Source organism: Mytilus californianus, unplaced genomic scaffold (assembly GCF_021869535.1).
Source record: "Mytilus californianus isolate M0D057914Y unplaced genomic scaffold, xbMytCali1.0.p SCAF_2, whole genome shotgun sequence".
NCBI lineage: Eukaryota > Metazoa > Mollusca > Bivalvia > Mytilida > Mytilidae > Mytilus > Mytilus californianus.
In genome coordinates this window covers 83,587,185-83,605,673 of record NW_026262668.1, presented here as the reverse complement: position 1 = coordinate 83,605,673, position 18,489 = coordinate 83,587,185, and the positions used below count along the sequence as shown (strand labels likewise).

Here is an 18,489-nt window from a genome sequence, read left to right as displayed (position 1 = left end):
AATTGTGTTGCAAGTTCGTGCACAAGTAAATGTAGACTCAAAATGATCACGATATATTTCTCAATCAGAAAAAAATACATTCATGTAACTTCATTTGCTAGTTTAAGTAAACAATAGCATCAAAAGCACTACTTTTTTTGTCAGAGTAGGGCTACTTTTCCATATGTTCTCAAATGTAGTGGGTGAATTGGTGGTGTGACACATATAATGGATAGATATTTCAACTGACAGTCGGTATTGCAATCGGTATTTATTGTGCACTCCAACTTGCTGACTTGTTTTTGTACTCATAGTAGAGTATATACGGAACACTCTCAAAAACAAAAAAGTTCTGTAATTTAATTTTTAGATGAATTGATGGTGTTCTGTTACGCAATAACCCATATTTCTGTGAGTGCTTGCATCTCATATATCCCAGTGAATTTGAGATTAAAGATACCACCGAAGATTGATGGTGTTTCATATCTCGATTTTTCCCTCGATATTGACACCGATGGAATCAATGACAAATGTGATGATTTGAACTTACCAATTGTCAACATCCCATTTCTCATCCGTAACATACGCTTTGCCCCGTCGTATGGTGTATACATAAACTGCAGATAATACATACAATGCTTGCGCATGTCCACACTAAACAGGCTTCAGTAACAAAATTAGGAACAACAACTGTAATTAATCGACACTACATAAGTTTTATGGTTACCATCACGAATTGGTTGGCCGATAAGATGTATCTGTGTCTTAACTCACCAGCGACAATTTTTCGCAATTGTGTCCTATTATCGGAACATTGTATCTTTTTTGGATCACTACAGAGTAGAAACATTGTATCCATCCGGAACACTACAGAGTAAATACATTATATACCCCCGTATTGTTACAGAGGAGATACATTATATACCCCCGTATTATGACAGAGTAGATACATTATATACCCCCGTATTATTAAAGAGTAGATACATTAGATCCATCCCGGATTATGACAGAGTAGATACGTTATATACCCCCGTATTATTACAGAGTAAATACATTATATAACCCCGTATTATGACAGAGTAGATACATTATATACCCCCGTATTATTACAGAGTAGATACATTATATACCCCCGTATTGTTACAGAGTAGATACATTGTATACTCCCGTATTATTATAGAGTAGATACATTATATACCCCCGTATTATTACAGAGTAGATACATTATATACCCCCGTATTATTACAGAGTAGATACATTATATAACCCCGTATTATTATAGAGTAGATACATTATATACCCCCGTATTATTACAGAGTAGATATATTATATACCCCGTATTACTACAAAGTAAATACATTATATACCGCCGTATTATTATAGAGTAGATACATTATATCCATCCCGGATTATTACAGAGTAGATACATTATATACCCCGTATTATTACACAGTAGATACATGATATACCCCCGTATTATTACAGAGTAGATACATTACATCGATCCCTGATTATTGCAGAGTAGATGCATTGTTACATTGTACCCTTCTGGATCATTACAAAGTAGATGCATTGCTTCCTTTCTTGTCATTACAGAGTGGATACATCGTATCCTTCTGGATCACTACAAAGAAGATGCATTGCTTCCTTTCTCGTCATTACAGAATGGATACATTGTATCCTTCAGGATCACTACAAATAAGATGCATTGCTTCCTTTCTGGTCATTACAGAGTGGATACATTGTATCCTTCTGGATCACTACAAAGAAGATGCATTGCTTCCTTTCTTGTCATTACAGAGTGGATACATTGTATCCTTCTGGATCACTACAAAGAAGATGCATTGCTTCCTTTCTTGTCATTACAGAGTAGATGCATTCACTACAAAGTAGATGCATTGTTTCCTTCCTGATCATTACAGAGTAGATACATTGCATCCTCCAGGATAAAAACAGAGTACATGCTTTTGTATCATTTCAGATATGACAAAACCAAACGGATGGCTAGACATGACAAAGATGAGAGTTGAATTAGTTGGGAGACGGGAATTCATTAAGATAAATTGTATTAGGACATTAACATAAAAAATCATGCATATATGGCGACAAACACCTCCAACAAACACGTTATTAACCATTTTACTTGTTCTGTAGTGTCTTTCAACTTCTCTACTTCTAAGCTTGGGAGCGATGAAATTTTTGTGTTTTTGCATATTTTTTGGCGGATCAAAAGATTTTTTATTCAAAATGAATGGATTGATTACTTAGACATTATTAGATTTTTTCAGACATTCCGAGACGCTAATCCTCTAATTACAATCAGCAACGAGGAAAATAATGGAAAATATTTCTTTCAAATGTAAATGATGACAACAAAGAAGGAGTTGTAACAAAAGATCTATTCAAGATATCTAGAGTATCACACAATCTTAGTTCGTACATTTGCAATAAGAAATTCGTAGGAGGGTAAATAAAAGAAATCGTGTTTTCATGCATTTGGAAAAACAATTTATTTGGCTATATTACACATAAAACAATAATATCTATTGAGAACCAACCCACTTAAGATGACTAATCTTGGATATGTTGATTGTCACTAATCGTATTTCACTAGCTATAACTGATGAGACTTTTGTCCCGTCTATTATCGGTATATAATACTTCAAGTCAACGTGTCAATTAATTATAAGGCGCTGGTTAAGGAAAATGTCGATTTGCAATTGATGAGGAAAATATGAATTCATCAAGTTTGGTTGAGTTCTTAGTATACATAATACCAGTTGATACCGATAACTTGTATATTGTCGCTTTTCCTCATTAGAACATTCAGCATAACATATTTTGTTTTTCAGTGCAGATTTAGTTTGCTTTAAATAAGCTTATTTCTAATTACTTCACTTCTTAAGGAAGATCTGTTGATTTTTTCTGAGCGTCCCTTCTGGGCATGTTTCAAAAATACTTGTTGGGTTTAAAACTATTTTACCAAGTATCATACAATATACAACAGGATCATCTGAAACTTGAAATTTGAAGATTAAACTATCAAAATATTAACATGATTAAAGTGCATTCAAAATTAAAAAAAAAAATCTTTTAAAATCAAGCGTAGATAATTATATTGAATTTGATAGGACAATTTGTGTGTTTTTTTTAATTTTTCAAGACAACTATATTTATTTGATATTTCGGAAGTATAATTGTAAAAAAACAATTCTCTCATTGAATTTTAACTAATTCTATCGGTTAATGTTTCCTCAATAAGGAGGTAATAAGTTTCCCCTATATAACCCATATGAATAATAACTGTAATTTCGTTGATTGCAATGTACTTCAACGAAAAACAGAGTCCGTGACCTCCAGATTGTATATTGAAATTTGAAAGTACATTCACAAAGAATTCTTTTTATAGAAGTTTAAGAAAAATCTATTGTTGAACATTTAGACACCCAATCTACCTTAAAACTGTTTCGTGCTTTCACTTAATTGGCATAAAAACTTCTAATAACTGTATGTGCATTTAAAATGCATACGTTTGGATTATTTCACATAAGTTTCCATATCAGTTCTGGCAACATTTATATCCTCCCATGTTAGCCTGGTCACATTGCCTAAAATGTTCATGGTCAAGGTATGGTATCGATCTTGATATGGAAAATAATATGAGATTGTCATCTACTTACAGTGCTTTTTAAACTCACTCTTTTGTGAGAATAGCATCATAGTTATCAAATCTCTGTTATATTTCCCTTTGGAATTTCAATTAAAGATGAAGAATTATGGCTCTTTTCACACAAAAGAAAGTCCTACGAGTAAATATACTCGTAAGTCCTGAACATTTCACTGTACTGGATACCCAATTACATATAGACCTATAGGTGTCCTTATAATCAACGTTATATTGTTTGGTTTGACGAATGGACGACGAAATCTCTTTCCAAATCATTAACACCTATTTTATCAAAAACCAGACTAGAGAGTTACTGTGAAACTACCTACTCTAGTGGAGGTGTGAATCAGATGTGGATACTAAAAAAATACAAATACCTGTTAGAGTACCTACAACCAAAGCTCCTCTGTAATAGTATAAAAAACATTTGATTCTTTACCGTTTTACACTAGTATTCCTCATTCTAAACTTAAATACAAATTTAAAGAATTAGTCCAACTTTGTTTAATAAAAGAAAGTATGAACAAAGTCGATACCAATAACTTGATTTATAAAGGATAAATTATACTTTGTAAAATCACTTTCTGACTGTCATCAAAATGCATGAATCTTATTATTGACAACACATTTATTACGTTTGGTGGACATATTTTTTTTCGACAATCAGCATTCCTGTGGGTTCAAAAGTTGGGGGCTATGTTGAATGCATCCATCGAATCGAACTTGAAAGAAATAGCATCATAGAAACAGTTAGGTCTGGTTCATGTCTTCACATAATTCTAGAAGTAGACTATTAGGGTTGGATAAGAGCGAAACATTACCGCAAAAGATACGATTCCAGCTTTAAGTGAAACTATTTAACCAAGTGTTCCAAATAAGGACGCCATCATGATTTGACTAATCGCTATGGAATATCTGTGTCACAGATGACCAAGTGATATGTTCTCACTGTCGTTACAATTTGACAATGTGACAATCACGTCCTCTTTTCCCGATTGTGATATCACCGAATGAGACTTATCACCGAAGTTGCCATGAACAAGACAAACAGGGCAACATTTGGGGGCAGAATCATTCTGATAACACATCCTCGGCACATGAGTTCACCACCGGTTTTGATGGGGTTCGTGTTGCTCATGTAGTTTTCAATGTAGTGTATTGTAAACTGTTGTTTATCTTTTCCTCGTTTTTTGGGTTTTTTTTTTTTCGACTTATTATTTTGTAGTGTCCCTTTGGTGTCGTTGGTCTTTTAAAAAAACAATCAAATGTTTTCCAGCATGTGCTTATAGGAATATCTTCCAATTTTTATACATGCTTAACATTTTGTGATGATAGGCAATGAACGTAATAGGAACTGCAACCTATAAGTGAAAATATCGAACAAATTTCTCAGTTGGATTGAACAATACAAACCTGTTTGACCTTTTCATTGCCATCCATTTGTTACAAAGTCTATTAATTTATACAAATGATTGCAAAATAACGATTTGGTTTAATCTTAGTTTTGCAGCGGACATAAGCGGCAATATATCATTGTTTGGAATGAAAGGTGATAGCTTTGTTATTGAGCTAATCAAGCAACTTAGCGCAAAGTGCCAAGAAAATTTGTGTTGAGAGATAAATAATAGTTAATTGATACAATAATGCATCTGTCAAGAAGAGGCAATTGGAAAAGAGATGAAATTTTATTCACAGCAATTGCTGTCTACTTTCTTTTTCTCCAGTATGTCTTTTTATCTTTCTGTAATAATTAAAGTGACAGTATCTACGATTTTCACAAAAATAGGTTGTTTTTTTTTCAAGGATATAGTTTATAAATACGAATGAAAGCTATTTTAGTGCCGATTTTAACTAATCTGTATTGGCAAGTAGAATTTTTATCGGTACGACAAAAAAACATTCCAAAGTAACACCCGCCAATATTCATTAAAACTGGATTGACCAAATGAATGCGCACGCGATCAAAATTCTACTGAATTACAAAACGCGCCTCATACAAAATGTGCTTCGATCAATACTTTTATACCCGAATAAATTTATATAAGAAACATTCAATTCTTAAATAGAATAGTTTAAACATCTCTCCCCGTAAAGAATGTCAAAAAGCCACAAAGGCAGCCATATCTCCCAAACTTGTGACGTCATTACGTTCATTCCATTTCCATTTGGCATCAGCATAAACACAAGTAGCATATTCAAGAGTTGAATAAAAACATTCTCCGAGTTTTCATGGAGAGAGAACTAGCTATGATAAATCTAAGTTAAGTTCTAACCTCGAACTTAACTATTTAAAGTAGGAAATTAAGTCGTAATTCCGTAGCTGAGTCTAGTATCATAGTCCGATCATATCCGTCGATTGAGACTTTGAAGGAACGTTTCGATTGTAGAAATTGTCGGTAAATGCCGCGACAAATGAATGTATGTATTGTTGGATGTGCCTTTGTCGGGTTTTAAAGCTCTTCAGGGCTTATGTTTGTCATTGTCTTGTATATACCGACTTTAAATAAAGCTTTATGTCTTTTGTGATTTATTTATGGGTTCAGTCGATAACATTGAAAATTTGCGAGAAACTTCATCTTCTGAAAATAACAAATACCCCTTCCATTCAACGTCAGCTTTCAATACCAATCCTTACCCATTTACATACAATAATTTTGAAAGTGTATCAATTCTACTAATTGATTGATAAAATCATCCGAAAAAGAGTCCATCAGACAAATGAAATGGATTAAATTCAAATATTGATGTGAAATAAAAGTTATTTATGCTAAATTTGGAAACAAAAAAATTAAATTCAGCTTTACAAGAGAGAGGCAAAAGATACCAAATGGATATTCAAACTCATCAATCGATATCAAATTGACAATGCCATGGCAAAAACAAACAACAGAATACAACATAGAAAACTGTGCAACACGAACCCCACCAAATACCGGGGGTGATCATAGGTGCTCCGGAAGGGTGAGCATATCTAGGTCATCGCTCGTGCCGTAAATATACATTCTTGTATAATTAATGAGCCTTAGTCTAAACGAACGAAAAATTAGTGTTTTTGCTTTTAATTACTTTTATAAGAGAAATGAAAATGGCATGAAACATTTTTTTATTCAATCATATCTATAAAATTACCGCATTTACGCGGCTTTACATGTTTCACCACAAAACATGATTTTCGTAGATACTGTTTAAATGGCTGGCAATAGATGGAAGAGCAAATGTTAATGAAATATTTTGTCCAGGAACCGTTATTAAGTAAAGATAGATCAACATACATACATGTATATGTGGTCAACAATTAACTACGTCACAACTATAGTCTATGGAATACGTGCATGAATATCTAAAAGGTATACAATATTGCGTGTTTCACGCGTTCCATTTGTTCTTGATTTTTATTGTGATTTTTTTCTTTTTTTTTCTTTATCCACTTGTGTGATAAAAAGGGAAAGAAAAGTATACAAAAAACTAGTTTAACTTAACAACATGATTCCAAAAAGTATTGTCAGATTTTTCTGTTGATGTCAGATCTTATGCTGAATTCAATTTCAACTTGTTTTGTTTCAAGGAAGTATTGAACTTGTCATACGTGTTTAAGCGTGTCTATCGTTGAAGCGCATTTGATGACTGCTATATATTGTTGTTTTTGGTTGTTGTTTTTTTTTTTGGTGAACCGGTTTTGATATATTGCTGCATCATTGGCTACAAGCTAAAATCTTCTCTGAGCTAACGGTATCTATTTTATTCAAAAGATACCATTAAAAAATGATTTAGTAAAACATTGTATAGCAGATGGATTTGGTAAATCTTCAAAGGGAGAAGATACTAAGGTGGCAATAAAAAAAACCACGAGTCTAAGTAAAAACCGGGCTGAACTCAGGTGCTCAGAAGTAAGCATGTCCTGCTCCACAATAGAGGAAAACAGGACTTGGCTAATACAAGGGCGACATATCCGAGGTCACCTGCAACATAGATATTTTATTACGTTCAACCTTTCGAGTGAATGACTTCAATTCACTATTTAGAACCCTTGTTTCAATAGCTTCCCTGTAACTTTAACCCTTTCTCAAAAACCAAAAAATAATTAATTCTACGATTTTAAGATTTAAAACATATATTAGCTGTAGTTCATAATGGGCCACGGCGGAGGACATTTTAGTTCATTAATACGATAAAAAAAAATTGAAGTTTTAGCGTTAAGATATAAACCATTCTAGCGCCAAATTTTAACCCAGTGAAATTATCAATGCCCATTTTAGCGTCAGAATTAATTCATTGTAGAATAATAAATTCATATGGTATAAAGACAGCACAACATAAAAAAAAATATCATGTCTATTAAAATACAGCACTAAATGTCTAAAAGTTTACTCAAATGTTACAAGTCCGTTACAGTGGAGATCACTTCTAACCTCTCATTAGAACTGTCAGAATAATCTGTCATAGAACTGTTCTAAACTGTCCAAGAACAGTTCTACCCTAGAACTGTTCTAAGTAGAACTGTCAGAATCAGTTTTAGGTAGAACTGACCAAATCAGTTCTAGGTAGAACTGTCAGGATCAGTTCTAGGGTAGAAATGTCTAAAACTGTTCTAGGTAGAACTGTCCAAATCAGTTCTAGTCGTAGAACTGTCAGCAGAACTGACCAAATCAGTTCTAACCGTAGAACTGTCAGCAGAACTGACTAAATCAGTTCTAACCATAGAACTGTCAGGATTGTAGAACAGTTCTAAATGACGTCACTGCAGTTAGGGAAATGTTAAAACAGTGCTGTGATGAGAATTTTTTAATATATATTATATTCTTTTGACTTATTTATATTTAAGACAAAGAGTTCTTAAAACTGTTCTATGGATAGAACTGACTAAATCAATTCTAGCCGTAGAACTGACCAAATCAGTTCTAATCGTAGATTTGTTCCAGCCGTAGAACTGTTCTAGTCGTAGAACTGACCAAAGTTAACTTTGGTCAGTTCTAGGTAGAACTGTCTAAAACTGTTCTAGGGTAGAACTGTCAGGATCAGTTCTAGGTAGAACTGTCTAAATCAGTTCTAGGTAGAACTGACCAAATCAGTTCTAGGTTAGAACTGTTCTAGCTAGAACTGTCTAAAAGGTGTCAGGATGACAGTTCTACATACTGTCCTAGAACAGTTCTCCTGACAGATTCTGACAGATTTGATGAGAGGTTAGAAGTGATCTCCACTGTACATAGCCTGGGTTTTATTTTCCAGTGAACGTATGTAATTGTTCTTGATATAACCCCTGTACAATACTGGTCATAGAATTGAGATAGGAACTTGCCTTTATCTCATCTAGATTGAAGTACAGATTCATCGATACGTTTTATTTTAATGTACTATGTTGAAATTTGATGATAATATCTAGCAAAACCTTCACATATTGCACCTTCATCTCGTGTTTGTTTCAACAACATTCATTTTCATGTCTAACCAAATTGTAAATGCAAACATCTCAAACATTAAGCCAGCATAAATTAATTTTCACGGTTTTATTATTTTGAGTATTATAATTATTCAGCCTGATAAAAGTTAGCGCTATAAATTGGCTTTCGAAAATACAGGTGAACGGATTGATCCGCTATATAATGTCTGCGCTAAAATGTCCCCTAGTAGTTTTTAATTTTTTGCTTAAATGTCATGCGCCCGGGGGGAAATTGTAATCCAAAATTATTAATTAAACATGGGGTTTGAACAAGTTTTAGGTAACTGCATGTGAGTACTCTCAGATCGATAAAATCCATTGTACTTATAAAACATGAAAGCTGTGAATATGACATTTCAAAATACATTGTAAAAGCATGAAATTTAAAAATAAATTGTGAATGTGAAATCTATTTCTTGATGCGTCAATGATTTTTCTTTGAGGAAACGTGAAAAATTATAACACATTCAATTTTGCCATTGTGAATTTTCCATTTTAAGCTATATTTTTGGAAATATCAAACTTTCCAAATGGTAGCTGGCATCCATGGTAGTGGAACTGTATATAGTCCGTGATGTTATCTGTGACTACCTATGCATAAGTCCTTTTGTAAGTTAATAGTGTTCTTCTAATTTCATTCACAACTCAAACTTAGTCAAATTGTGATATTGCATTATTGTAATTATAATACACGAAGAGGTAATAGTATATATCACTTAAATTATTTTATTTGACCTTACCTTTTTTCTTCCATGCCTGTATTATTTATCCACTTTCTATGAATTTTATCTAAACATTTGTAAACCATCAAAGAAAACACATCAATTCACTAGTATGTATATATATTTATTTATAGAAAGGTTCACCATATGGTACAAATTGACACTTAGTTAGTACTGGATTATACACATCCTATATATTTTACCTACTTATTTGTTCAAATTCAATTGATATTTTACATTATGTTATAATGAAATCGATTTAGATTGTATTTTATATTAAAAAAAAGTTTTTGATAATGTTGTAGTGAATGATGTTAAGAAATATATTTTTATCTAATCTTTGGTTTCTGATGAGTATAATATTGAAGTTCAGTTTTAATGCCCCTTCGACTATAGAAGGTAATACATTCGTGATGTCTAGGTGTGTATGTCAGTCCGTCTGTCCGTCCCATTTCAGGATAAAGTTTTGGTATACGGTTTAAAAATAAGGAGATGTTGTATGATTGCCAATGAGACAACTATCCACCAAAGTTCAAATAAAGTGAAAGTAATCAATTATAGGCAACCGTACGTACTTCAACAATTAACAAAAATCCATCCCGTATAGTCGGCTATAAAAGGCCCTGACATGCAAAATGTGAAACAGTTCAAAAGAGAAAACTAATGGCCTAATTTATGGCAAACTAATTTACGAAAACACATATGACAGACATGAACCAACGACAACCACTGAGCTACAAACTCCTGACTAAAATGTGACTTGAGACAGACACATAAAAATGTGGGGAGAAAAAAAATATTTGTGAGCGCTAAACCCTCACCTAACCTGGGACAGTGGTGTAGCAGCACAACATAAGGACACACTGTAAAAATCAGTAGCAACTGGCTTAACTCAAAAGATGGGTTCAAGGTACAAAAACAGCTAACATAAAACCATAGACAATACACATAAATAGAGTACTCGCAGTCACTGAAAGCTAGTTGTTCAAAGCTTATCACAACTAATAAATAAATTATGTCCACCCAGACTAAAGTATCAATCAATACACATCCAACGGATTTAGTGTAAAGACGACATAAATAGTCTGAGAAACGTATGACCTTGTGCAATATCAAAATATAAGTAAACAGTATTGACAGGATGAAGGAACATTAGTTATCATAATTGTACACATATAGCAATATATGTTTAGTTATGTTTTAATTTGTCAAAAACAAAATCAATGTTAATACCAATAAAAACAATATTTAAGGATTTTACTACAGTTTGATTGATAACCTTTAAGAATAAGTTTGTTCATAGGATAAATTAGTTCACATGGATCGTTTCTAAATTTAGAGGCTTTATAAAAACATGACCGTAAACATTAGGATGTGATATTACCAATGTTTTTTTCTCAACTGATCGGGCGGAGCTTACGTTTTAATTCGCATAAGGACAGCCTATTTGAAGATGTGTGTGATAAGGATGATTGCCGTTAAAATCATTATTACTGATTTCTAATCAGCTATCAGTGTCACCAAACGGATAAACAAAAGAACTGAGCGTATGATATGGGACGAATAAAATAGATTAAAATTGATAACATTTATATGTGCTATAGCTTAGTATTTCAAGGTATCGGCTATTATATTATTCTTTTTAAACTGGATTCATAAAAATTATATATAAAAAATAAAAACATTTACACCCTATTTTTTCTTCCTTAAATATTTAAGGAAGAAAAATAATACAGCTTTCAAAAAAAGAAATTTTCGATTTAGGCGTGTATGTTTTACCGCTTCTTAGATTTTCTTTTTAAGCACATCTGCTATATAAGTTCGGGTAAATCATTCTGTATTACGAATCATGGCCTAGCGTAAGAAGATACTTTTCTCTCAGTCAAAAGAAATAGTTTACAACGTGTCAAAGTTTTTCGAGTCGCAGATTCATCAACCGACGGCCACCCCGGTAAAAGCCTTTACAAAGAGAACTGCAGAAGCTACCTTTGTTAGTGGGGCTACCATACGGAAATTTTCCCTACTCCGTCCCCCCAAAAAAATGCATTCGGAATAAAAGGAGGAAAAAAAGTATATCAAAAAGTTATAAGATAACGAAATATGCATATTTTGCAACTGCCGTCGTCATAGTCATACTTTCATATCGACAATTTCCAAAATGTGAAAAATTTTACATGTTTTTAAACTCCGTTTTACAAGAAAATCAACGGCGTTGTCTCACTATTTACTTTGCGAATACACATATAGTGTTTACATATTTAAACCGGATCAATGACAATAACTGGACACTTCATTGATGAGTTTATCCTAAAACACCTGTGTGCAGATGGACTGGTCTATGATAAGCGAACCAGTTAAACTCCGCCCAGTCAAGTGAAATAAATCAAGTAATATCCAGTCTTGATAAGAACTCTACAGGTTCAGGCAAATTTCACTACCAAATCTTTGTATCTATGAAAGAATTTGGTAAAAGTTTAACTAATTTGTGGTAACAAAATCCCTGACTTAATAATTGATCGGTTATACATAAATTAGGTCACTTACACCTAAAATGCGTCAACGGACACGGGCATAGCGAACAAGTTATGAAATAAACACACCGTAAGAGAGGCTTATGGAACATCACCGCCCAAAAAGGGAAAATTTACAATCAGGAACGAAAAATCGTCTCTTTTGTCGAAATTTTTGTATAGAGTTTCCCGTGTGATAATGAAATATTCAAATAGAAGAGGACAATTATTGCTGTCTGTATTAGATTTATTCAAAGACATGTGGGTAAATTTCCGCAGAAAAAATAGAAAATTCTTGAATCTTAAAGCAAAAATATTATCAAGGTAAGGTCAGTGTTTTTAAATTTACCAATTAAATATAATTAAGACTGAACTTCATAACAATACAAGAACAAGTCTGCTGTTAAATGGGCGCAATTGGTGCCCATAAGAATACATACAACCTGTCGATACACTGTAATGCCGAAACGTTTATTGATGTTTTCAAGAAGAAAATATAAACAGTAAGTATACCTGGCATATTTGCCCTTTTTTATTACAGAAGAAGGTTTTATGAGCACTGTTAACTGAATTGAACGGACCATCAAAAGCAAGTAATTTATCAAAAACATCCAAAGAGTTTTTGACACTCCAAAAATAGTTCGTTGCATTATTTTTATATCCTATATTGCAAAAATTAATAGTTGGTTCTTTAATAGAAGTAAGGGAACTAGTTAACAGTACAGAAAGATAGGTCGTAAACCACTTACTAGAAGAGAGGCAAAAGATACCAAATGGACATTTAAACTCATAATATAAAATAAACTGACAACGCCATGGCTAAAAATGAAACAGACAAACAGACAAACAACAGTACACAAAACACAACAAAGAAAACTAAATACTGAGCAACAAGAAGCCCACAAAAAACTGGGGGTGGTCTCAGTTATTCCGGAAGGGTAAGCAGATCCTGCTCCGTATGTGGTACCCGTCGTGTTGCTTATGCAAGTACAAACCTGGTGTTAAGTCTAATTCGGTAGGTTACATTATGGGAAAAGGGGACGGGATTGTAGTTACGACAATTGGAACATATCCGTCGTCATCTGTGAACCAGATATTCCATAAAGGTCAACCAACTCGCGATGGCGTCCGTAAAATTTACGAAGAGAAGATTTCAACTTCATCACTTGGAACTCTTAGTTTGATAGCATCCTTGTAAGCAGTAACCCTCTATCAAGGAAATCATGATAGGAAATACAAACCCTGGAATATCGCATCAACTGGGAGATATATACTCCGTATGCAGGCGCTGCTGGAATGTTGCTTCTTTGAAATGGAAAGTTAGAAGATGAGATGAAACGAAATTTGAACTGGTTTTTGTGAACTTTGAGAAGCCAATATATGGTAAGGACTTTCATTCAAAGGATGCCTTAAGCATGGCTGTGATTATTCATTAATTGACTCTCTGTGGAGCGCAGGGCCTTGAATATACATGAATGTATAATTTCATTCCTAAGGAATTGCGTATAGTATTTACGTCATACATTGTGTAGCACCGCACATTGTTGGCTGCTTTGTCGGCCGGTATGAACACAAAACGCTTTACGAGTACTTTGATTTGGTTTTTAATCCTAGAAATGTGCGTATTACTTACTCTTTTATTTACATGTAGTTCTAAATTGTTTTCGAAATGTGCATGGTATTCGAACATCAACAATATTCAGACATTTATTTAAATAGGAATACTGACGACACTCTTTCTAATTTATTTTCGACGGTGGACTAAGGTCCTTTTTTCGGAAAGTTAATAACCTCTCGGTCTTGAACAATGTTGAGGTCCGAAAAATGACTTTATTATTTTTAAATAATTACCAATATTCTTAGTTTTATTTTCTTTTTTTCAAATTATTTTTTTTTTAAGTTCAAGTATTTTTAATTATTATTGTAAACACACCATTTTTCTCTTTTAAAACTTTCCTTCTGTAAAAAACGTTAATCTCCAAAAGACCAATTTCGCTAATACGATAGGCTTTAGCTAATTTGTCTATATAAAAATAAGATGTGGTATGATTGCCAATAAGACAAACTTTCACAAGAGACAAAATGACACAGAAATTAACAACTATAGGTCACCGTACGACCTTCAACAATTAGTTAAACCCATATCGCATAGTCAGCTATAAAAGGCCCCGAAATGACAAATGTAAAACAATTCAAACGAGAAAACTAACAGCCTGATTAAAGTATAAAATAATGAACGAAAAACAAATATGAAATACAGCAACAAACGACAACCACTGAATTGCAGGCTCCTGACTTGGGACAGACACATACAGAGTGTGGAGGGGTTAAACTAGTTTGAAGGCACCAACCGTCCTCCTAACCTGGGACAGTGGTGTAACAGTACAACATAGGAACAAACTATAAAAATCAGTTGAAAAGAGCTGAACTCATCAGATAGATACAAAGCAGAAATACATCTAACAAAAAACACAGAGTGGGCGTGGCAGGGTACTTATACATCCCCACAACAAAAAGACACTAAGTACAGATCTGAGAGTACTCGCAGTTACTGACAGCTAGTTCAAAGCCAATAACAACTAATAAAACAAATCATGCATCTAAGACTAAAATATCAATCAGTACACATCCAATTGGTTTAGTATAAAGACATAATTAACAATCAGAGAAAAACAGACCTTGTGCAAAGCCTAGATACAGGTATTGACAGATTGCAGAGTCATGAATGTGCATATTTATATAAAAATAACATCTAGTCTGATTTTAATTTACTGATAACAAAATCAATATTAATACCAATAAAAACAATATTCAAAGATCTTATTATAGTGTTGAATTGGTAACTTTTTAGAATAGGTTTATTTAAAGGATCGATAAGTTTACCCGGATCGTATCTTAATTGCCGTTAAAACATCACCGTCCAGAAAAGGAAAATTAACAATAGGGAACGAAAAATTGCCCGTTTTGTCGTAAATTTTAGTGTAGAGTTTCCCGTGTAAAACTAAAATATCTAAATCTAGGAAAGGACAGTTATTACCGAAGTTCATTTGGGTAAATTTCGGCAGTATATTTAGAAAATTCTTGATTATTTAACGAAAAAATATCATCAAAATAACGGGAAGCGTTGTTGAATTTATCAATTAAATGCAATTTAGACGGATCTTTACTGTGATATATAACAGTACAAGAACAAGTCTGCTATTTAAGGGGCGCAATTGGTGCCCATATGAATACCTACAACCTGTCGACAAACTTTATTCCCGAAACGAACATAAATATTATCGAGGAGAAAATTAACAGCTTTAAATATCTCATCACACCTCCAGTAAGTATATCTAGCATGTTTACCTTTCTTATTAAAGAAGAAGGCAAATATGCAGCAAATATATTTGCATTTAGATTTATCAAACGACCTAAAGCTAGTCTGTATAATATTGAAATCCTAACCTGATAATTTCGTAAGGGTAAATAAAATGACTCCTGTTACAAAAAAATTAAACAAAATAAATTGTGTCGCAGTTAAGATAGTGAATGATACATCACATATACACTTAACAACCAGGACAATTCCGCGGTACAAAATACTGAACAGATAAGAACTCCCACGAAAAAACATGATTGATGGTCCAAACTATTAAGATAGTTGAAAGCTTTAACAGATCCATGTTGATTTTCTATTGCTTACCTTATACGAGTCTTATCACTGTGATTATTGAAGAATGTATGGTGACCTGTTAAAAAATCTTTATGCAGAGTGGCTAAGGACCTCCATAACGTGTAATGCAGCCATACGAAATCTTAGAACAAAGTCATTACTTCATTGTTTGGTACAAAATTTATTCTTAGAAAGCATCACCGAGTTTTCAAACTGTCGCTTACTTCCTGTTTGCCGAATTCACGTGTTATATTTATTTGATTTCAGTTAAAAGCGAAAGCGAGGTTAACATTACAGGATATATTCTATACGGTACAAACGTCCCATGCATTCGGCTACCTAAATATTTAATACCGAGCGTTCCTGTTGATGGTTATAAATCTCTTTTATCGAGAATGAATTCTAAGGATTGATCAACTTGAGTTTATAGACAGCAATTGTGTTACAGCTAATGCTGACAGTGTGTGGGAGCAAATGATTTCTGATTAACTGGTTTAGCAATGAAGCTGTAGTAGACTCGATATCTAAGTAAAACCATTAAAACACAACCCAAGCAATGTCATTTAAACCACGAAGAATGCATTGCTTCGTAATAACAACATTATGCTGCTTAATGCATTATTTTGTATTTTTTAAAAGCTTAAATACTGCACTTAAACCATAAAGTGCCAATATCATTCATTTCAAAAATGTACATTTTTTGGAACATATCTTTGCAATTAATAAAGTTGATATAAAATCGAATTAAATTAATTGAACAAAAATAAATGACTGCTTTGGGCACAACATTTACAAATACAATCACAGCGGCACGCAAATGGGATTTTAGTTTTAAGGTTGTGAAATCCTGTATCTATCCTGTTTAGTGATAAAAAAATATAATTTAAAGTATCGCTGAAATTTTTGTTACGATATATATAATTTTAAATCACCTTAGTAAAATTTTTTTCATATGCATAAACAAAATCAATTCTGTAGATAGACTTTGCGTTCGGAAAAATAATAAAAGTATTTTTTTTCAAAAAAACCATGACAGCAAAAAAACAAAACACACAATATATGATTATGTCTTTTTACAATTATATTGACTTGAAACTTAGTTAAAAGATAATAGTTTGTATTGGCAGAATTATTTTCTGATTTGTTTGTTTGTTACAGGAACGAACATTGGCTTGAACAGGATGAACATGACTGTGATCAAGGACACCAAATGTATATGTGTATGATGGCATATACACAACATACAAATAATAATTCATATGGTTGAATAAGTTAGTGTAAATGCAGATCTTTGCTGCAGATGCTTACTGCAATCAAGGTGAATATAGACTGTTATGATAGAAAGAAAACTATTTGGTATACATGTCGCAAAAGAAAACATTTGGAGCACTTTTGAAATTTTTTTTTCGTTATATCTGTTAGATTTGTTTGTTGGAATAAAAGTAAATACTTTATACTAGTCTATTAATGTGTACATACAAAATACAACGTATAAGCTCTCATCCATCAGTTTTCTATCGAGCAAAGATAAATTAGTCCAGTATTGAACAAAATAAAATAATAAATTGATAAGTTTGATTAGAAAAAAGTTTTTATAACCACGAATCACGCAGGACACCTGTTATAAAATTAAAAATAATGGTTTTCCTTTTTCTGACAAATCAATGAGTTCTTTGTGATAGCAGCTATTTGTTTTAGGAAAATCATGATTTGAATAGTTTGGTTAGATTTTTTGAGTGGACCTACGATGGTATAATTGTGCCTCTTACTTGTCAGTGGACCTACGATGTTATAATTTTGCCTCTTATTTGTCAGTGGACCTACGATGGTATAATTGTGCCTCCTACTTGTCAGATAATTAGACTTAAATATCTGACATGTTGGCGTAATTATATTTAAGATATTTAATTCGACATGTCAGATATTTAAGTCAACTTGTCAAATATGTCAAATATTTAAGTCGACTTGTTAGATATTAGAGTCGACCTGATATATATTCAGGAACTTTGCTGACTTGTCAGTTAATTATCTGACAATTATAAAGCAGAGAAATAAGCAAGAGAAGTTCACCTTTCAATTTGCCTTATTTTCATTCTGAAAATCACGTTCCTGGAAGATATTTAGAAATGTTTTACTTCAGTTTTACTCACTCATCTAACCTAGAGAGAAAACATTATATTATGTAAAAGCACATGTTTGAATAAGACATGTTCTGTATTTCTATTCCCTCCAATTAAGTAATCGGGGAAGATACGAATAAAAAAAATATGAGTGCCTACCTGTGAACGTCTGTGTTTCCTCACCTCCGTTTTTCTGATGACAAACTTGGAGCCAAGCTCATCAATATAGATTCCACCCAATCAATAAAATGAGGCTCATTCCATGGGGACGTTTTCCATTAGATAATGCAAATAATGGTTTCAGAAAGAAATCAATTTCATTTCTTATTAAAAAAACAAAACTAAAATGTGGTTTTTCTAATGCTTGAGGCTCTTTCAGAGTCAATTTCTCCTCAAAGA

At 32.8% G+C, this 18,489-nt stretch overlaps 1 protein-coding gene across 1 annotated transcript in view; it reads right to left on the bottom strand.

The window, feature by feature from the left end:
- LOC127728296 (membrane-associated transporter protein-like) overlaps positions 1-18,278 on the bottom strand; it is a 38,846-nt gene extending 20,568 nt beyond the window's left edge. Inside the window, exon 1 of the mRNA XM_052235634.1 lies at positions 18,250-18,278. The gene's annotated coding sequence lies outside the window, so the exon portion shown is untranslated. The remainder of the gene's footprint in view (positions 1-18,249) is intronic.
- Between the last annotated feature and the right edge of the window lie 211 nt (positions 18,279-18,489).